This window comes from Ovis canadensis, chromosome X (assembly GCF_042477335.2).
Source record: "Ovis canadensis isolate MfBH-ARS-UI-01 breed Bighorn chromosome X, ARS-UI_OviCan_v2, whole genome shotgun sequence".
Classification (NCBI taxonomy): domain Eukaryota; kingdom Metazoa; phylum Chordata; class Mammalia; order Artiodactyla; family Bovidae; genus Ovis; species Ovis canadensis.
The window spans coordinates 29,876,849-29,899,751 of NC_091727.1; the positions used below are offsets into that span (position 1 = coordinate 29,876,849).

Consider the following 22,903-nt stretch of genomic DNA (forward strand, 5'->3'; position numbering starts at 1 on the left):
ATCATACAATTTTAATGGCTACATTGAAACAAAAGATAATTTTGAACATGTTTTTCCATTGAAAGCTATGTGTCTTGCAGGTGTGAACATAGAAGGAAAACAAGAAATAGACTTTTGTATATCCTGCTGGTCCTAAGTGTGTAAATATCGCATGTTTAAGTAAAGAGTTATTCATCAAGATTCTATGCTGTGCTAGAAATGCACAGGTCCTCTTCTCTGATTTATGCTAGAGATGAATAGGACGTGCTCCCTAGTCCTGTCCCCATTGCAAAATCTGATGGATATGAAACTAAAATATAGTAATAATTAAGATAGAATGTGCTTAAAGCTGTAGTACAGGCAAGTACACACCATATGGAAAAACTGGGCAGAAGTTATTCTGCCTGAGATAGTCTATGAAAGTCCTGCAGAAGTGTTCATGGAACATATTCTAGGCAAATAAGTGGAGTTTTATCTGACAAAGAAAATAGGAAAAGACATTCTAAGGTGGAAATGGCCTAAGCAAAGATGTAAACATGTGAAACTTGATTTTATATTCATTAAAATTTCTGACTGGGGACTTCACTGGAGAACCAGTGGTTGAGACTTCCTTCCAATATGTGGGGTGCAGGTTCGATCCCTTACTGGGAAGCTAAGATCCCATATGCCTCTTGGCTAACAAACAAAAACATAAAACTGAAGCAAAATTGTAACAAATCCAATAAAGACTAAAAATGGTCCACATTTTTTAAAAAACCCTTTAAAAATGTCTGTTGGAATTTTGGAATATGTTGGAAATGAGGGATAATCAAGTAAGATGTGGAAGATAGAATGGGTGGATAGTGAGATTTGAAAAGGCCTTTTAGTGTTTCTCAGAGAGCTGGAACTTTTCATGATGGGCAATAAGGAGTAGTAAATGCTTGAGGGGTGGATATGAGTGATTGGAAAGGCAACTCTGGCAACAATGCAGAGTTCTGATGAGCAGTGGGGAACAAGTGAAGTCAAGAGGCTCTTTAGGAAGCTTTGGGGATTGGCAGGCAGAGAAGCTATGAGTAAGAACAGAGGAAATTCACAATAGAGGGGAATCATAAGAGCAATAACTGAAAGCTGTCCTTGAAAATGTTCCCAATTGGATGAGGGTCCTGACAGCACTCAATGAGTTTGAGGTGTGTAACTTGAGAAAGAGTGAAGAAATCATACCAAAATCAAAATCATGATATCTAGGAAGGGAAGTAGCTTCCCGTACCCTTCCCATCTTATAATTTTCTAGTTCAGTAGATTGAGTGTCGTTTGATGCACTCCTGACTTGCATTGGTTGTTCACACACAGGCATATATCTTATATTCAAAATGCAATAGCAGTTATTGTTATTAAAAACATACTAAATCAGGGGTCTTTTGAAGAATCAGATTGTCCTTTTGAAGAATACATGTGACTGTGAAAGATCCTGAGTAGCTATTCTACTTTGTCAAATTCAAAATTAAAATAGGATTTAAGTGATTAAAAATAGAGGCATTTTGAGTTTATGGACTTTCTTATTATCTTTAAAAAAAAGCGATAGTAGGGTTTCCAGCTGAGAGGAATGGTTGTGAAAAACATTTTGTTCCAGTTAGTTAATTTTTCCCTACATGTGCTATATTCATCGTATCCATTTTAAAAGCAAATGAGCCGTCTCTATCTCCTCTCGCATTTGTGGCAAACTCTTGCTGTGCCAATTTCAGATTACATGTGTCTTAGGGAGAATAAGATGTTCTAATCTTGATTATAATTTTAAATTAAAAGAATGAAAATAGTTCAGTATAAGAGTATTGCTAGATTGTGCTAGTCAGACTGCCTTTGTTTCTTTAAAAAAAAATTAAAGCATGCCTGTAAACTCTATGGTAGGTTCCTGTATTAAAATGCATAATAAAATGCATGATACTATCAATGCTGCTAGATTTCAATCAAGTAATCAGTTCATCAAAGCTAAAATTTGTTGATAAGCGTGCTGTATACTTGAGAGTTCAGCCATTTTGCAAATAATTGCAGTGAACTTTCAATGAAATTATTTTTATTATAAAAACAGATACTTCCCCAATGAAGAAATTAGTATAAGAATGGATAATAAGAACATTGAAAGATACTCAGCATGATTAGTCATCAAGGAAATGTAAATTATAACCACAAGGAGATATGATTATGTACCTATTGTTGTTTAGTCGCTAAGTCATGTCCAACTCTTTTTGAGAACCCATGGACTGTAGCTTGCCAGGCCTTTCTGTCCATGGGATTCTCCAGGCAAAACTGTTGCAGTGGATTGCCATTTCGTTCTCCAGGGGATCTTCCTGACCCAGGGATCGAACCCTTGACAGGCGGATTCTTTACCACTGAGCCACTAGGGAAGCCACACATTTATTAGCATGGCTAACAAATGGGATGTGGAGGAATGAAAGAATTGGAAAAAACCCAGATGATCCATCAGTCTTTATTTGAGCTCATGCTGTTTACAGAGCTGTAAAATCTGAATGTCAAGGCAGGACATCAGTGTGAGAAAGTCAGTGTATCTAATCAGAGGTTTAGCAGGAAGGATGGCATTCCTGAAGGAAGGATGGCATCCAGGTAAGATGAAGAGACAGACTGTTTCCAAAGAAATAGAAAATGGGAAAGAACAGTAAGGGAAGTATTGTACCCTGGGTTTAGTACTGATAGGGAATCACTACTATCCCTAGGGCTTCCCAGGTGACATTAGTGGTAAAGAACTCACCTGCCACTGCAGCAGACATAAGAGACAAGGGTTCGATCCCTTGTTGGGAAGATCCCCTGGAGGAGGGCACGGCAACCCACTCCAGTATTCTTGCCTGGAGAAGTACATGAACAGAGGAGCCTGGCAGGCTACAGTCCACGGGGTGGCAAAGAGTCGGATGTGACTGAAGCAACTTAGCACACACACACACAGGGTATAACAAGTAAGGGGGGAAAGTTAGCATGGTTTTATGGAGAGACCTCCGGATAGGAGGTGAGGTCCTCAGTAGAGGAATCCAGCAGACCCATAGAAACCTGGCGGGAAGGGCCTTTGTTCTTTTTCTTGTGGCTGGTGTACATTCTCATGGGCCATACCCAACTTGGACCTGGAGGGATGGGAGGTCATAGGGGATCATGGGATTTGGAGATGGGAGATGGTATTGACAGTCACTCAGTCCTCAGAGCATGGAGAGTGGATCTGGAAGGGCATACACACCAAGATACCTGGTATCATGTCCATATGCTGAATTCTATATCATTTCCAAGTCCTTAAACTTTCTTAACCCATCTTAAGTGACAGCCAACATATTTTGCAACAATGTAGACATTTTTATTGTTAAGAATTTTAACTTGAAAGGTTGTTTTAGTTATGTATTCTTGTTTTAATACTGATTAGAGAGCGTTTTTCCACGTGATCAGTTTTTGCTTAGTTTTCTGTGATTGTGGTTTTCATTCTGTCTGTGGTCTGATGGATGAGAATAAGAGGCTTGTGGAAGCTTCCTGATGGGAGGGACTGGCTGTGGGGAGAACTGGGTCTTGCTCTGGTGGGCAAGGCCGAGCTCTGATGCTGCTGCTGCTAAGTCGCTTCAGTCGTGTCTGACTCTGTGCGACCCCAGAGATGGCAGCCCACCAGGCTCCCCCGTCCCTGGGATCCTCCAGGCAAGAACACTGGAGTGGGTTGCCATTTCCTTCTCCAATGCATGAAAGTGAAAAGTGAAAGTGAAGTCACTCAGTCGTGTCTGACTCTTACCATATAGCTCCCTCCCTGTAGTTTGGCCTGAGGCGGCCCAGTCCTGGGGTTTGTAGTCTCTATGGAAGGGCTTTAGCCTCTATGGTAGGTGTAATGGCAACCTCCTTTGGAGGACTTATGTCAAGACTCCACACCTCCCAGGACTGCTGCTGCTGGTGTCCTTGACCCTGTGGCAGGCCACTGTCGATCCACACCTCTGGAGACTCCTGGACACTCACAGGCAAGTCTGGCTCAGTCTCTTGTGGGGTCACTGCTCCTTTCTCCTGGGTCCTGGTGTGCACAAGGTTTTGTTTGTGCCCTCCGAGTGTCTGTGTCTCTGTTTCCCCAGTCCTGTTTAAGTTCTGTAATCAAATCCCACTGGCCTTCAAAGTCAGATTCCCTAGGGATTCCCAGTCCCTTTGTCAGATCCCCAGGTTGGAAAATCTCTTGTAGGGCCTAGAACTTCTACAGCAGTGTGAGAACTTCTCTGCTATAATTGTTCTCCTGGTTATGAGTTGTCTACCCGGCTGCTCTATGGTGCAGCTACATGGTGACCTCCTTCAAGACGACTTACGCCACGTGCTGTGCCTCCCAGGACTGCTGCTGCCAGAGTTCCTATTCCTGCGGCAGGCCACTGCTGACCCATGCCTCCGCAGGAGACCCTCAGACACACAGGCGGGTCGGGCTCAGTCTCTTGTGGAGTTACTGCTTCTTTCCCTGGGTCTTAGTGTGCACAAGTTTTGTTTGTGCCCTCCAAGTGTCTCTGGCAGGTATGAGTTTGATTTTTTTAAATATAAATTTATTTATTTTAATTGGAGGTTAATTACTTTAGAATATGGTATTGGTTTTGTCATACATCAACATGAATCTGCCACAGGTATACACGTGTTCCCCATCCTGACCCCCCCTCCCTCCTCCCTCCCTGTACCATCCCTCTGGGTCATCTCAGTGCACCAGCCCCAAGGATCCTGTATCCTGCATCGAACCTGGACTGGCAATTCATTTCATCTATGATATTATACACGTTTCAATGCCATTCTTGTGTCTCTTTTGCTGTCTCGCATCTTTCTAAATTCCATATATATGTGTTAGTATACTGTATTGGTGTTTTTCTTTCTGGCTTACTTCACTCTGTATAATCGGCTCGAGTTTCATCCACCTCATTAGAACTGATTCAAATGTATTCTTTTTAATGGCTGAGTAATACTCCATTGTGTATATGTACCACAGCTTTCTTATCCATTCTTCTGCTGATTTTAAATGCGATTGCACCCCTCTTGTTGCGGCTTCTCCTTTGTCCTTAGAAGGTGGGTATCTTTTTTTGATGGCTTCCAACATCCTCCTGTTGATGGCTGTCCAGCAGCTAGTTGCAATTTTGGTGTTCTCGCAGGAGAAGATAAGTGCACGTCCTTTTACTCCACCATCTTAGGGTAAAAGTTTTTCCACTTACCTTGTATAAAATCAGTCATTAATTAAAGAAGAAAAGGAGTATATGAAGGATTATGGGGTGCTCAAAAACTGTAGACAACTTTAGCGCTAAAGATGCTCTTGAGAATACTAGACAGATGGAACTTAAGAATGCACACATTACTTTATCGTTAAGACCTTGCTTAGGTGTTTGTGACATTTGGAGCTGGAATAAGGAAATCAGGTTTTATTCCATATGCTCAAAGGCTGTATTATGCTTGTGAATCTTACTTAATCTTTTTGGCTATCACATTTAATTCCATTTCTACATTTTGCTGCAATTGTCTAGCAAAGACAGCATCTTTACATTTTATAATACAATCTATGCAATGGTCACATTGGCTACTATACTCTGTGTGGAAAGTTTATTTAATCAGAAGGTACTATTTTTAAAAGCATTGATATCAATTTTTAATGGTATCCTCATTTAAAACAAATATTTACTATTTGTCTTATATGTGTTGCTCTGCATTAAGTCTGTAATCATGCACTGATTGATTACCAACAGATATAAAGGCATTAGAAGTACATAGGATTTAAATTCTGTATGTGTGTATGCACATGTATGTACAAATTATTCCAAGAGATAATGGCTTTGAATTTATTCAGAACTAGAGAACATGCATTGATGCCACAAATATTTATTGAGTGCCTACTATGTGCCAGACACTCTTCTAGGCACCTGGGCTACATTCAGTTCAGTTCAGTTCAGTTCAGTCGCTCAGTCATGTCCGACTCTTTGCGACCCCATGAATCACAGCACGCCAGGCCTCCCTGTCCATCATGAACTCCCGGAGTTCACTCAGATTCATATCCATCGAGTCAGTGATGCCATCCAGCCATCTCATCCTCGGTCGTCCCCTTCTCCTCCTGCCCCCAATCCCTCCCAGCATCAGAGTCTTTTCCAATGAGTCAACTCATTAGGGAACAGAATAGTTCCAGATTCCTGTTTCTGTGGATGTGATATTCTAGTGAGGGACCATAGACTATGAATAACACATATAATAAAAAATAAGTGCCCTAGTATGTTAGAAGGTGATGCATTCTATGGGAGAAAATAGAGAATGCAGAAAATACAGCAGTTTTCATCAGGGTCATGAAGCAACCTTAATCCTGCTCTAATCTTATCTCCTTGAATTTGAAATTGAAGCTTTTTCAGTTTTTTTAGACATCAATTCTTAAGCAGTCAAGCCAAGATCTTTATCAGAAATCCCTGATACATTCATGCTTGGTGTGTTGATGCTTTGAATCACTGAATAAATGTAAAACAATAGACCAGTCTCCATTTTTATTAATAACTTGCCATAATTAACTATGTTTATGCAAAGGAAGAGAAACAATAATACTTCAGGTAACTTCATTTAATAGTCAATTCAGGATGTGTTTATTGTAGCTTTTTATTGGTGCATGATTTGTCTCATTATTTAAGTATATGCTTAAAGCAGTGAATCTGGAAAATCAAATGTTATGCTTTGTTTTTTGAGGAATTCTATTCACATGAATTTTAATCCACATGGATATCTCTTTCTAGTGTTGAATACAAAGGAAAAATATTCTGTTGTGTATATGTAGGTGTTGGCTTTGAAGAAATTATATTCACATGTGGCTTAATCCATCTTAAAGTTTTCTTTTTATTAAAGCTTATGGGAAATTACTGAAGTAAAATTTCATGATGGCAAGTCACTCAGTAACATTCCCCCAAAACAACTGTTAGAAGTTATTTTGTTAACTGTCAGAAGAATGAACCGAGGGCAATCATCTCTTTAGGCAGTGGGCAAACAGCCCAGTTATGAACCCTGAACTCATTCAGCTAAGAAATCTATATATGATATTTTTGTCTATTAAACTTGACTTTCTTTTAACCAGCTTTATGCTAGGTTTAGATTCCCACTTTTTATTGCAAGGTACACTGAAAAAATTGAAGAAAAGGATAATCTTGTTCTGGGTGATTGGTAACTTTGGAAACATTAAATTTCTTGGGTATCTTTCTGGCAATAGTTTGAAGTGAAACAACTTTTTTTTTCCCCAACAGATTGAAACAACTTATTTCCTCCAGAGTAATAGAGTTTGCATTTGACATCAGATAAGTGATTCTTCTAATTTGTCTAGGCTTTCAGCAAACTATTGAAAAAAATCCTTTCATTTATTTTCCATCTTTCTTCTTGAGATTCTTTTTATAACTCAAGGTGTTCTTGGAGATTGGGGGTTGGCAATCCAGCTCGTAATAGGAATCTCAGAAAAAAACTACTATTAAGTGTTCGAGCTTCTCAAATGAAACTCAATATTTAAGAGCAAAATAATATTATGCAGAGTTTTCTGATTATAAAAAGACAGATAGTTAGTGACTTTGGGAGAATGATTGTATCTGTTAGCCATGGAATGGACATTTATAAGCCTAATACTCCTTGATGAATTTCCTTCTGTCTCATATTATTCTTGGGTATTTAGCTCATGAGGCTAAAGGAGAAGCTAATCAGCATAAACATTTTATCACTGACATATATTTGGTGACTTTCTGTTTCTTTAAAGAAATAAAGTTGCTCTTTAATGTTTTGGTGAATTTATATGATTTCTTTGGGAAAGTTACCACTAGGATTCACCATGAATTACAGCAGTATACTTAGTGCTATTCAGAAAACATTTCATCCCTTTCCCTGTTTCTGTGAAGGTTTATTTCCTCTTAATGTCTCTTTAATTCCCCTTATTTAAAGCCTAAGTCTCAAACATTCATGGCTGTTATTACAGCCTATAAAATATGTGCTTAATGCCATTATCCTTTCTAAAAATGTTCTTGACTCCTTACAGTTTAATCACATATCTTGCTTGTAACTAAACTCAACAATATACGTAAATTGTTAGAACTTGGATAAAACAAAATGATGAAAAATGTTATATGGTGTTCTGACTTTTTAGCAGTGGTTACATCACTTGTTTTATAAAATTATTTTATTTAACTTTTAAAGTTATATTTATACATCATCTATATCTACTAAAATCGAACCAACGTTTAGGTATTTTTAAAACCAAGAACCTTGGTGCCATTCTTGGTTTTTCCTTCTTTCTCACCTCTGACATCTAATCCATCAGGTCCTATTGGTTGTGTCTCAAATTTGGCCCTATACCTGTCCATAACTCTTCTATCACCATCTTATTCCAAGCTTCCTCACTCTTCTCTATAATCCATTCTCCACACAGCAGTGAAAGCCACTTCTGAAATGTTAATTGGGTTGAACCACTTTCATACTTAAAACTGCTCAATTACTTCCTGGAATCAAGTACAGACTAGTTGCTACATCAACAGGCCCCCCTCCTTCCTTCTCTGATCTTATCACCTGTCACATCCCTTTCTGCTCACATACCAAGCTCTACTAGAGTTTTGGCTCTTGTTGTTCCTTCAAATGCCACAAACCTCTTTCTCTGCTTCATGAGTTCTGCCTTCTCATCCCTCAGGTCTAAGCTCAGATATCATCACTCCAAAGAAGTCTTCTGACCACCCAGCCCAAAGTAGCCCACAGTCAATCCCTATCATAGTTCCCAATTCTGTTTCTTTCATTTTGGCTAGCTACATCTGAAATTACTTCTTTATTTGTTTCCTTGTTATTCCATCTCCCCCTCCCCACAACCCCCTTATAATTTCCAAGAGAGTACAGTCCTTATCTTAGTACAATACTTGAAATCCTAGGTCATGATCTAACACATAGTTAATACTGTATATAGATGTTCTGAATGGATAGTATATTAATGTGTCAAAATTCAGGGCATGTATTGAACAAGTTTTTTTTTTTTTTGAAACATTGATTCTTAAACATTTTTATCTCATGAAACTGTCAAGTTATCTTACTCTTCAGGAACTCCCTCCCACAAAACTGACTTAGTGTTAGCAGGCATTTCTGTTCATTAGAAACACATTTCCTACCAGTGGAATTTAATTTTGGCAAAGCATTGAACAGATCTTTAGTTACAGAAATCATGCTAAAGTTGTCGTTCATCCTCACTTATTCCAGAAATCCCATGTTTAGAGTTTTTTGGGTTTTTTTTGGTTCAGTTTACGTTTTGATTCATGTTAAGATAGAAATATTCCTGGAAGGATTAACACTTTAAACTAGTTCAACCATTTGAGTATAAGGTCTGAGACTCTAAGAGAATGTTTTGAGGAGGAAGAAGGGCAAACATGAGAATACCAGGAAGCTGAGATTTAGGCAGAAGGGAAACCCCCCAGAGGGTGGGAGCCACTCAGAAATTATCTTCTTATAGGGCAGGCAGAGGTGTATCTTCCTGGCTTTGTCACTAGATGTGTAAATTTGGACATGTTATTCTGTCTTTATATGAAAAATTAAGAGATTCAGCTCAGTTCATTTCAGTTCAGTCAGTCAGTCGTGTCCAACTCTTTGTGACCCTGTGAATTGCAGCACGCCAGGCCTCCCTGTCCATCAGCAACTCCCGGAGTTCACTCAGACTCACGTCCATTGAGTCAGTGATGCCATCCAGCCATCTCATCCTCTGTCGTCCCCTGCTCCTCCTGCCCCCAATCCCTCCCAGCATCAGAGTCTTTTCCAATGAGTCAACTCTTCGCATGAGGTGGCCAAAGTACTGGAGCTTCAGCTTTAGCATCATTCCTTCCAAAGAAATCCCAGGGTTGATCTCCTTCAGAATGGACTGGTTGGATCTCCTTGCAGTCCAAGGGACTCTCAAGAGTCTTCGTCAACACCACAGTTCAAAAGCATCAGTTCTTTGGCGCTCAGCCTTCTTCGCAGTCCAACTCTCACATCCATACATGACCACAGGAAAAACCATAGCCTTGACTAGACAGACCTTAGCCGGCAAAGCAATGTCTCTGCTTTTGAATATGCTATCTAGGTTGGTCATAACTTTCCTTCCAAGGAGTAAGCGTTTCTAAATTTCACGGCTGCAGTCACCATCTGCAGTGATTTTGGAGCCCCCCAAAATGAAGTCTGACACTGTTTCCACTGTTTCCCCTCCTATTTGCCATGAAGTGATGGGACCGGATGCCATGATCTTCGTTTTCTGAATGTTGAGCTTTAGGTCAACTTTTTCACTCTCCACTTTCACTTTCATCAAGAGGCTTTTTAGTTCCTCTTCACTTTCTGCCATAGGGTGGTGTCATCTGCATATCTGAGGTTCTTGATATTTCTCCCAGCAATCTTGTTTCCAGCTTGTGTTTCTTCCAGTCCAGCATTTCTCATGATGTACTCTGCATAGAAGTTAAATAAGCAGGGTGACAATATACTTGACATACTCCTTTTCCTATTTGGAACCAGTCTGTTGTTCCATGTCCAGTTCTAACTGTTGCTTCCTGACCTGCATACAGATTTCTCAAGAGGCAGGTCAGGTGGTCTGGTATTCCCATCTCTTTCAGAATTTTCCACAGTTTATTGGAATTTTCCACAGTCAAAGCCTTTGGCATAGTCAATAAAGCAGAAATAGATGTTTTTCTGGAACTCTCTTGCTTTTTCCATGATCCAGCAGATGTTGGCAATTTGATCTCTGATTCCTCTGCCTTTTCTAAAACCAGCTTGAATATCTGGAAGTTCACGGTTCACATATTGCTGAAGCCTGGCTTGGAGAATTTTGAGCATTACTTTACTAGCTTGTGAGATGAGAGCAATTGTGCAGTAGTTTGAGCATTCTTTGGCATTGCCTTTCTTTGGAATTGGAATGAAAACTGACCTTTTCCAGTCCTGTGGCCACTGCTGAGTTTTCCAAATTTGCTGACATATTGAGTGCAGCACTTTCACAGCATCATCTTTCAGGATTTGAAACAGCTCAATTCAGCTGGTGTTCTCTAAATAATTCCAGGTTGGTGATTCTATACTCAGTCATTTTTACCCATGATCAACACTACTTCTCATGTATAATCGTAAATATAAAAGAGCTGATATAATTAAAAACCAACATGGTTTCTGTAAATGCAGTGACACAGGAAAAACAGCAAAAGACCTTGAATTCAATTTTTAGCATATTATTATTACACATGTATTCATCAGGTTTCGTTATGCATGTGTTCAGACATGAATGTATATGCACAAGCACATTCACAAGCACATCGCCTCCTTCACTGAGAAATTACAGCACTGTTATCCATCCAGGGGCGCTGACTCTGAGAAGTGAAATGGAAGATACTTTTCTCTTATGCAGGAGAATATAAGCCACTCCAATTTCTGATTTTCTTCATTATATTGCATTGTATTTTAGCAGTATTAGTTTGAGCCCCAGTGTGCACAACCATAAGAGGTTGAGAAGATTAACAAGAGATCATCTATTTCTTCCTTCAATTCAACTTCCTTTCAGACAACTCATTCTTGGTGATTCTCTTTTTTTAAATTACTTTCCTTCCCTTCAGCTAGCTACTCCCATGATTAATCTATTAGTATATGGTCCATTGTAATTGTTAATGTGATTGTTAACGTGTAGTTGGTAATATGATTGTTGTTGCTGTTGTTTAGTTGCTCAGTCATGTAAGACTCTTTGTGACCCCATGGGCTGTAGCCTGTCAGGCTCCTCTGTCCATGAGATATTCCAGGCAAGAATACCCGAGTGGGTTGACATTTTCTTCTCCAGGAGATCTTCCCAACCCGGGGATCAAGCCTGCATCTCCTGCATTAAAGGTGGATATTTTGCCCCCTGAGCCTCCAGGTAATGTGATAACCATGAGCAATTACTGTTGAAGTAATATTTTAATATTAAACTTAATATTTTGTGAATATTTTTATTCTCAATCAGGGTCACAATTACACTTATTATATTATTATACTTAATACACTTATTGCTTATTGTATTTACAATAATCGTCACGATCAAAAGTGATCCACTGATTCTTTCAGGAGGCACTCAATACATAGTTGGGGAGTGAGTGAATAAAGGTAATGTTGGAATTAAAATGCTTTCTAAACATTTCTACAAAACACTTCATTAAAAAACATGGGGCTGGGAGGAGCACAGGGTTGGAAGCTATGTACCAGAACAGTTATATCTTTTTTTCCATAGCATTAGATCCTGTCCTCATTAAAATGCATATAATATGTAGCTATTGCTCCAAGAGGACCTGCTGTGTCCTGTTGAAATTACCCTTGCTAGTCTGTGGATTAACTAGCAGTAGGGGAGAAGAGAGCTTATGTTTGTTTGTACCTGTGTTTAAATGACCGAAAAACAGAAGTGGTAATGATTAACATTCTGCTTTTAAAAGTATAATTATAAATTTGACAAAGGAGCAGCTTTATTTTTAATGCACTTCATCTGTGCATTATGAATGGTATGTTCAGGTCATGCTTTTGTTTTTTTTTGCATTCATTTTCCATTTTTGTGGAATTGGAGCAAACTCATCCAATGTATCGGTGAAAGTTAAAACTGTACTTGAAAATGAAAGAAGGCATTATTTTTAAAGAGTAAGTATAAATAAATCATCAAAACTTTAATACTCTTCCAAAAATAGTCTAAAAACATACTTACTTCAGTCTGTTGTTTCCCCAAGTAGATGCTTTAGATTTCAATAAGAAAAACTAACCAGACCAATGTGTCCATTCAGCAATTTTCAGGTTCATAGAGCCAACTTTGTTAGAATCCTAAATTTAGAGACAGGTGGGAGATCCATGGGTCCTCCCTGGTGGCTTAGACGGTAAAGAATCTGTCTGCAATGCAGGAGACCCGGGTCAATCCATGGCAACCAGCCAGGTTAACCAAATTCTGTCAAATGTACCAACACTTAGTCGCAAATAAGCACGAAAACTGTTGCTGAGCTTAGGCCTTTAAGTCTTCACTCTCAATCTGTAGGAACTTCTAGTCACCATGATAAATGAGAGATGTTCATCATGAGGACAATCAGCCAACCTTCCATTTAGATCAGAGAACAGAGTCTTCCATGAAATAGAGTAGAGGGTAGACCAAAGAGAGTTTAGATCGATTCCTAGTGTGCTTATCTGAAGGTATTAGGCTCCTGGTATTGCCAACGACTTAGTGGCTCAGACGGTAAAGCATCTGTCTACAATGTGGGAGACCCGGGTTCGATCCCTGGGTTGGGAAGATGCCCTGGAGAAGGAAATGGCAACCCACTCCAGGACTATTGCCTGGAAAATCCCATGGACAGAGGAGCCTGGTAGCCTATAGTCCATGGGGTCGCAAAGAGTCAGACACGACTGAGCGACTTCACATGGTAAGGCCCATAAAATCTCCCTAGCTATCTGAACATCTTGAACACCACTTATTTCATCAATGAATAATTATTTTGAGCATGTCTTTTTTGAGTTCATGAAACCTCTAGTGTAGCTTTTGATAATGATACTTGAAATTCTCATATAACCATTTTTAAAGTGTGAATTTTTATTAGGGAACCAAAAATGCTCTCCACCTTAGATATGAATCAAAGTTAATTTACAGATACATAATTCACAAGGAAGTGAACTTTTTGTTAGTGTAGTGTTTTACATTTTCTTTAATTGGAGAATAATTGCTTTATAATATTGTGCTGATTTCTGCTGTATAACAGAGTGAATCAGCTTGATGTGTGCTGTGCTTAGTTACTCAGTTGTGCTCAACTCTTTGAGACCCCATGGACTGTAGCCTGCCAGGCTCCTCTGTCCATGGGAATTCTTCAGGCAAGAGTACTGGAGTGGGGTGCCATTCCCTCCTCCAGGGGATCTTCCCATCCCAGGGATAGAACCCAGGTCTCCCACATTGTAGGCAGATTCTTTACCATCTGAGCCATCAGGGAAGTGAATCAGCTATATGTATACATATATCCCCTCCCTCTTTAGTCCCCCTACAACCCCCCATCCCATCCTTCCAGGTCACCACAGAGTACCCAGTTGAGCTCCCTGTGCTCTACAGCAGCTTCCCACTAGCTCTCTGTGTTACGCGTGGTAAATATGTCAAATTTTACCATGTCATTGCTACTCTCAGTTTGTCCCACCTTCTCTTTCTCCCGTGTGAGAGAGAGTGTATGACTTGTGTCCACAAGTCAATCCTCTATATTCCTGCGTCTTTATTCCTGCCCTGCAAATAGGCTCATCAGTTCCATCTTTCTAGATTCTGGAAAGCTCTGGCCTCTGATATTCACATATGGTTCTTCGATATCCAAACCTCAAGTCATATGTCACACTGATTTGAGACCTTCTCTACCACCTTCCCTCAGATATCTCAGCAACACCTCCAGCCAGGCACTCTTTACATCCATACCTGCCTTCTATTCTCCAGAGTATTTTTCACCACCTAGAAGTTTCTTATTTGTGTTGGTTGCTTTCTGTCCTTGTATTGTGAGTGTAATATAAATTCAGTAAAATCAAGAATCTTGCCTCTTTTCTGCTCTATTTTATATACTTTGGCACATAGTAGGAGTCCAATTTATTGAATAAAGGAATGAGGACTCCCACCTGGCAACGTTCTTCTTTTAAGAAAGGGAGAAACAATGTGACTTTTTCTTTTTCTTTTTTTTTGATGGAGCAAAGGTGTTTTATTCAAAATAGTGTAGGTATATTCAATGTGACTTTTTCCAGTGTGGTTCAGGTCCTTGGTAATATGCTGACTTGTGCGAGCTGTTCTGAGAGACCCAGAAAATGGTCCACCATACTTAGGTCCAATTCTGACTATAGTAACTGCTCAAGGAGCCACCAGGGCACCAATAGGATCACTCTGAGTGTTTCCCACTCCCTCAGCCTGCCCTCCTCATCCTTCTGTTTGATAAATCACTACAAGAGGAAAAAGCTGCCGCTGCTGCTACTGCTAAGTCGCTTCAGTCGTGTCCAACTCTGTGCAACCCCAGAGATGGCAGCTCTCCAGGCTCCCCCGTCCCTGGGATTCTCCAGGCAAGAACACTGGAGTGGGTAGCCATTTCCTTCTCCAAAGCATAAAAGTGAAAAGTGAAAGTGAAGATGTTCAGTCGTGTCCAACTTGTAGAACCCCATCGACTGCAGCCTACCAGGCTCCTCTGTCCATGGGATTTTCCAGGCAAGAGGACTGGAGTGAGTTGCCATTGCCTTCTCCACAAGAGGAAGAAGAGTGGTATCATATTCAATGACAAGGATGGCTGGTGACCATTTGCATATTTCCAAAGAGAATCCAAAGTCACTGACTCAGTCTCAGAGCCCTGGACCAGTGGTTCTTAAGGACCAGCAGCATCACCACCACCTGGGAACTTGTTAGAGATGGTTACTCTCAGGACATGCAGAATCTGAAACTTTAATTCTGTTTGAGCAAGCCCTCTACTAAAATACAAGATCTCTTGTGCTACGGCAATACTGCGCAACCTCTGTTGCACTTTATAATCACCTCAGTTCAGTTCAGTTCAGTCGCTCAGTTGTGTCCGACTCTGCGACTCCATGGACTGCAGCACACCAGGCTTCCCTGTCCATCACCAACTCCCAGAGTTTACTCAAACTCATGTCCATTGAATTGGTGATGCCATCCAACCATCTCATCCTCTGTCATCCCCTTCTCCTCCCACCTTCATTTTCCAGCATCAGTGTCTTTTCAAATGAGTCAGTTCTTCACATCAGGTGGCCAAAGTACTGGAGTTTCAGCTTCAGCATCAGTCCCTCCAATGAATATTCAGGACTGATTTCCTTTAGGATGGACTGGTTGGAACTCGTTGCAGTCCAAGGGACTCTCAAGAGTCATCTCCAACACCACAGTTCAAAAGCATCAGTTCTTCGGTGCACAGCTTTCTTTATAGTCCAACTCTCACATCCATACATGACCACTGGAAAAACCATAGCTTTCATTAGATGGACCTTTGTTGGCAAAGTAATGTCTCTGCTTTTTAATATGCTATCTAGGTTGGTCATAACTTTTCTTCCAAGGAGCAAGCATTTTTTTAATTTCATGCTGCAGTCACCATCTTCAGTGATTTTGGAGCCCCCCAAGAATAGTCTCTCACTGTTTCCACTGTTTCCCCATCTATTTGCCATGAAGTGATGGGACCAGATGCCATGATCTTAGTTTTCTGAATGTTGAGCTTTAAGCCAACATTTTCACTCTCCTCTTTCACTTTCATCAAGAGGCTCCTACTAAGAGCCACCTACCAAGCTTTAAAATTTCTCATTCCTGAGCGTCTCTGCTAGAGGTTCTGATTTAGTTGGTCTGTCATGGGCCACAGCTCTGTTTTATTTTTAAGTTCTCCTAGGTGATGATGATAGATCTCCCAAGTTTAGAACACTCCCCTAGTATGGGAGCAGGGTAATTTCTAAGGGTTTATCTTAAGTACTTGGCAGAGGTTCTTCCTGGAAAGGAATATAATTTGGGATTCAAAAATTGTTTGCCTCACAGTTTTACAGTAGGGGAGAGGGGAAATGACTTGGCCTAAAACACAGCATAAGGTTATAAATGCTAGTATTATATAGCCTCATCCAAAGCATCAGTTCATAGGGAAGCATATTAAAGCAATGTAATGTTCAAAACCAAGTTCCGTGGTAAGCATCCGCTGTAATAGAATGACTTATTCCAGAAGGGAAGTTTCATTTCAGGGAGCTTATCATGATATCAAATATGTTTTGAGTTAATGAAAACGCAGGAAGCACCAAGTTAATAGGGCAATTTTAAACCATAAAACCTAATTTAACTGCACTAAGAATGACAATGCTCTACACAAAGGAAGTTTCACAACCTGATTGATCAAATGGAGAATTACTAGGATGCTTTGTGGCATTTCTTTTGAAGAAGAAAAGTTGGCTGGGAGAGGCAGGCTTCTTTAGAATACGGTGATTTACTTCTTAATTAAACACAGAATGATTAAAAAGAGATTTCACTTTAGAAGGCCACAGAACTGCTTGTTTGATAAAATTGTTGTATGCCTTGAGACTCATTTTCATTTCAATTCCTTATGTTTGTTTCAAAAATTTTTAAATAGAGGTTCTTCCAGTTCAGTTTATATATTGGGTTTTTTAGTTGTTGTTAGAAGTAAGAAAACATTTGAATGATGAGAGAAAATGTGTTCATTCTCATTAAAAAAAAAAAAAACACCCTTATTTTGTATAATACTGAAACTATCCCTTTTGATATACATAACTATATTTTAGCTGCTTAATTTCAAATTGAATTATTTAGTTGAAAAATTAAAAGTCAATACTAATGAAACTGAGCTATTTGTTTCTCTCATTTTATGGATATTTTATAAAACATAAAACCAGCTGTTTCATTATAATTTTCCTGAATTGAATCTCCTTAAGGGCTCTGCTGAAATTATATTTGATCAATAGCTCTTTTAAAACTTCTCCTATAAAATTTTCTTCTTAGTAGTATTCTCTTTATGTATAAAAACTGATACCACTGTTGTGTGTGAAGAGCTTATGTTAGGTCTTCTGAGTTCATTAGAATGCCATATTATGGTTTCCAGAACCAATTAGGCCAATTACTAAACAGAGTATAAAAAATGTCCTACATGCAACAAGCAGTGTGCTACAAGTGGTTCACCTTTCTAATTTTGTAATTAGTTTTGGAGCATAATACATTTAGAAAGTGTGAGTAGTTGAATTTAGAGTTAAAATAGTTTAAATGAAATATTACAAATTTAGTTCCTCAGTCACACTAGGTACATTCCCAGTGTTCAGTTGCCATATGTGACTAGTGGTTACTGTGTTGGACAAAATATGGAACACTTCCATCATCACTGAGTTCTACTGAGCAGTGTAGGATAGGCCTGATTGTTAGAAATATTTTTTTAAAAAGTGTTGCTTTCTGGAATATAATAGAATAATTGTAAGAATTCTTAAATAGAATCAAATGAAATATTAGATAAGGAAATATTATGCCACATATGGACTATTTCTTATAACAACTAACCCTCTAGAAGAGCCCTGAGTGCATTGCACACACCATTTCCTATCAGAGTTCGTTGCCTGGAGCTGTTAGACATCTCAGCTCTGTAACTAGGTCATAAGGGTTTTGAAGGCCACATCTTTTAGCCAGTGTCCTCACAGCACTAGCACCCAGAAAGAGTGTTGTTGTGCATAAAGGGGGCACTCAACGAATTATTGCTAAAAGCACCACAGCAATGTGAAGCAAGGAGAAACTCCATAAATACTGACTGTGTACTTGAACAGTAGTTTGTGCCTCCTGACCCAATCCAGCACTCCACTGTATGGTCATACTGAACATTACTAAGCCATGTCCTCCCTCTGAGTCAGATGCTTCCTGGTAGAGTCACAAAAGCAATGTTCTCTCAACCACTCCCTGCACTAGAAGTTACCTACACTAATACAGAGCTCCTATTCCCCATCATAACCTCCTTACACTCAGTCTAGAACCAGCCACTGAATATACACTGGCTCTCCCTGTTTCTCATGATTTAATTATACACCTTAAATTGCAATATGGCTACCTCCAAAAAGTTTACCCATCTTTAGTTGTCTCTACTGCTTTCCTTATTATGGGAGATTGATACTCCAAATACACACACACACACACACACACACACACACAACCACACACTCACTCACTCACATATACATAAAACCAGTGATGAACTCTCTCCCAAACTCAGTAATATCATTTTATTTCAAAATATTTGCAATGTGTAAATTTCACAAGATACTGACCTTTCATTTAAAATTTAATTTAAGAAAGATTCTTCAGAAAAAAGTAATCTTTGAATGTTAGTTTAAAACTTTCAGAAGCACACACAAACAGCTTCATTTCTAGATTCAAGCAAGGCAAATATTTGCAAGTATTTTCTAATCGTTTTATGATTATTTAACTCAGAATAGCATATCTCTTTTCCCACTAGATGGTATGTATTGAAAAGGTACTGAGATTATTGAAAAAGAAGGTAGGATTGGAAGTATTGACATGATTGTGGTCCGAAAATCTTCCCTTAATACATTGCCTGTGTTTTTGAGACAGATGTTTGGAGGACATGTTTTTTTAGGGTGGAACCAGCAGAAGTGTAAAGCTATGGCTGGACACCTGTTAAGCCCTTCCATGCCATCTGCTTACAGGAATGTACACATGACCTTAAAATGGCTGCTACTTTTGGAGGTCATTTACTAGGGTTGAGACTATACCTCCCACAACCATGAGACTTAAAAAGAGATTTATCTCAGAAGGCAGTGTTGTCTCTAAGCATGAGCTTCATTTTATGAGCTGAGCTCAAAGTCCCTGACATTTAGAAATGACAGTGTGTTAATGTGAGGTTCTTTTGAATAATCCTTCTTGGTTTTATCAACTTTGTAAAATGTTACGAAGTGCAGTATTCAGTTTATGAAATGTTTTAACTGTTGAGAATGTGATATTGACCAGAAAGGATAGAGTCTTTAGGGAAGATTGATCAAAGATAGTTCAGTGAGTGACTGTTTTAAAACTAGAATGGTGGTGGTGGTGTTTGATGGTTTTGAAGAGAGATAAAAGGATTCTCTAGTTGTTGTTTTAAGATAAATGTTAAATTTTATGTCTTTTAAAAGGTTTTATATCATAACATTTTATGTTAGGAATTACAATGAATCAAGGAAATGTTTTTTAAAATATTCATTATTCATAGTTAAGGGAAATATAATTCTGCTATCTAAAAAGGAATTTAATGACTTCTAATACATCTTAATGTTAAACACTTATATGATTTTGGAATAGTTCTTGGATATTTTATGAATGAATATCCCAAGAATGTGCATGTTTCTGTGTGTACAGATATGTTTGTCTGTGTTTGATTTAATGGAAGCCATGGACAAATTACTATCCCATATTTGAATAACTTGCTCAGTGTAAGAATCACTGAAAGAAAATAGGCATAGAAATTTTTAATAACTAGCTTCTAGTAGACTCATCAGAGAAAAATTGTGATAGAGGAACTGAGACTTAAAAAAGCAAGCTTGGTAATGTCCTACTTTGGTTTCTATGAGAAAGAAAAAATTAATTTAGCTTTTAAAATTATAATAACATTAACAGCAGTAAAACACACCAATGATTTTGAAACTACCTGAGGTTAAGTACCAGGTTTTTTTTGTTTTGTTTTGTTTTTTTTGCTATCATTCCAGTTCCTTAAGGACCAATACTTCAGTAAAAAATCATAAAAGTCAATAACTAGAAATGGTAATTTTTTTAAGAAAACAAAGCCATACAAAAGTAGCCAAGGATTTTTATTGTTTCATTCAGAAGATGTTATCAGATTGCTATAAAAGTTATTAAATGCTTACCCTCACTTTATATACTTCTTTTATGGAAGAACAATAAAAACAATTTGTAGACTAGCTCTGGTCTGTGGCCACATTTTAAATAGAATTGCTCTACAGCACCATGTATTAAACTGAGGACGTGGGTATATTCTCAGTGAGTTATGAAATACCTGCAGAAAAATAGTATATATTTATATATTAGGTATATCATATTTTATTTTGATGATAATATTAAAAATAGTATAATTGCATTCTTTATTATCTGTCTGACCAGAAAGTACCAATGCATGATATAAGTGTCCACATCTGTGTTTGTGTTTTCAATCAAGTCGGCCACAAGTAATATTCTAAATGTCAAGGTCTGATGAATAAAGACAAGAGCATAAATAAAGAATGTGATATTTTGGAGAGTCACTTTTGTTAAATGGGAAAGCTGGGCCTTGAATAAAGTATTTTAATTCCAACTTTAATGTGCTTTATTTTAGTTTTAATACAAATGCATACCATAAATGAATTGACTTGTGGGAATCTTTCATTTTGAAGCAGATTTTATCACTTCATACCGTATGAGAAAGTGATAAAGCCAGACCCTTAATTCCACTGTTTTTCTATCACAACTTACATAATATTTTCCCCTGTACTACTTTATTTGTATAATTGCACATTTTAATGCAAAAGTAGAAGCCAGTAATCAAATATTTGTGAACTCCACCTTTGACTCAATGAGGAAGCACATTAAATGTAAATATTAGAGGCATGATCCATATTCTCAAGGTTTTTAATTTTCCTTCTTTTGGGGGGTATGTAGGCAAAGAAGAGTTATAAGCATGTAAATGCAGAATAAGATTTTATTTATCAGTAGGGCAACTTATGTATTAATATTTCATAAATAAATATATAAGGAATTCAGAGAAGAGGAGGCTCAAGCTCAATTTGAGCTGGCTTCATCAATGGTAGCCTCACCAAGGAGCCCAACCAAACTTCAGTATGAATTGTGTTTCCCTCCTTTAAAATAAAAAAAACATAGATGTACAGTTGACCCTTAAACAGGACAGGTTTGAACTGCACAGATCCACTTACACACAGATTTTTTTCAATAAATATGTATGACAGTGCTACATGGTCTGTGGTTGATTGAATATATGGATGCAGAACCATGGACATGTAGAATCCACTGTAAAGTTTTATGTGAATTATTGACTCTGTGAAGGGTCAGCACACCTAACCCCTGCCTTGTTAACTGGTCAACAGTATATTATGGCTACTTGAATGATTTTCTAACACTGAACATCTGAACATTAATTGTGATGTAAAAATAAACAGAAATGGTATGGACCTAACAGAAGCAGAAGATATTAAGAAGAGATGGCAAGAATACATGGAAGAACTATACAAAAAAGATCTTCACAACCCAGATAATCATGATGATCTGATCACTAATCTAGAGCCAGACATCTTGGAATGTGAAGTCAAGTGGGCCTTAGAAAGCATCACTACGAACAAAGCTAGTGGAGGGGATGGATTCCAGTTGAGCTGTTTCAAATCCTGAAAGATGATGCTGTGAAAGTGCTGCACTCAATATGTCAGCAAATTTGGAAAACTCAGCAGTGGCCACAGGACTGGAAAAGGTCAGTTTTCGTTCCAATCCCAAAGAAAGGCAATGCCAAAGAATGCTCAAACTACCGCACAATTGCACTCATCTCACATGCTAGTAAAGTAATGCTCAAAATTCTCCAAGCCAGGCTTCAGCAATATGTGAACCATGAACTCCCTGACGTTCAAGCCGGTTTTAGAAAAGGCAGAGGAACCAGAGATCAAATTGCCAACATCTGCTGGATCGTGGAAAGAGCAAGAGAGTTCCAGAAAAACATCTATTTCTGCTTTATTGACTATGCCAAAGCCTTTGACTGTGTGGATCACAATAAACTGTGGAAAATTCTGAAAGAGATGGGAATACCAGACCACCTAACTTGCCTCTTGAGAAATCTGTATGCAGATCAGGAAGCAACAGTTAGAACTGGACATGGAATAACAGACTGGTTCCAAATAGGAAAAGGAGTATGTCAAGGCTGTATGTTGTCACCCTGCTTATTTAACTTCTATGCAGAGTATATCATGAGAAATGCTGGACTGGAAGAAACACAAGCTAGAATCAAGATTGCAGGGAGAAATATCAAGAACCGCAGATATGCAGATGACACCACCCTTATGGCAGAAAGTGAAGAGGACCTAAAAAGCCTTTTGATGAAAGTGAAAGAGGAGAGTGAAAAAGTTGGCTTAAAGCTCAACATTCAGAAAACGAAGATCATGGCATCCGGTCCAATCACTTCATGGCAAATAGATGGGGAAACAGTGGAAACAGTGTTAGACTTTATTTTTTTGGGCTCCAAAATCAGTGCAGATGGTGACTGCAGCCATGAAATTAAAAGACGCTTACTCCTTGGAAGAAAAGTTATGACCAACCTAGATAGTATATTCAAAAGCAGAGATATTACTTTGCCAGCTAAGGTCCATCTAGTCAAGGCTATGGTTTTTCTTGTGGTCATGTATGGATGTGAGAGTTGGCCTGTGAAGAAGGCTGAGTGCCGAAGAATTGATGCTTTTGAACTGTGGTATT

The 22,903-nt window shown here is 38.6% G+C and overlaps 1 protein-coding gene across 1 annotated transcript in view; it reads left to right on the plus strand.

Annotated features, from left to right (window-relative positions):
* The window catches only part of IL1RAPL1 (interleukin 1 receptor accessory protein like 1), a 694,793-nt gene that overhangs the window by 488,880 nt on the left and 183,010 nt on the right, over positions 1-22,903 (plus strand). The gene's annotated exons all lie outside the window — the stretch shown is intronic.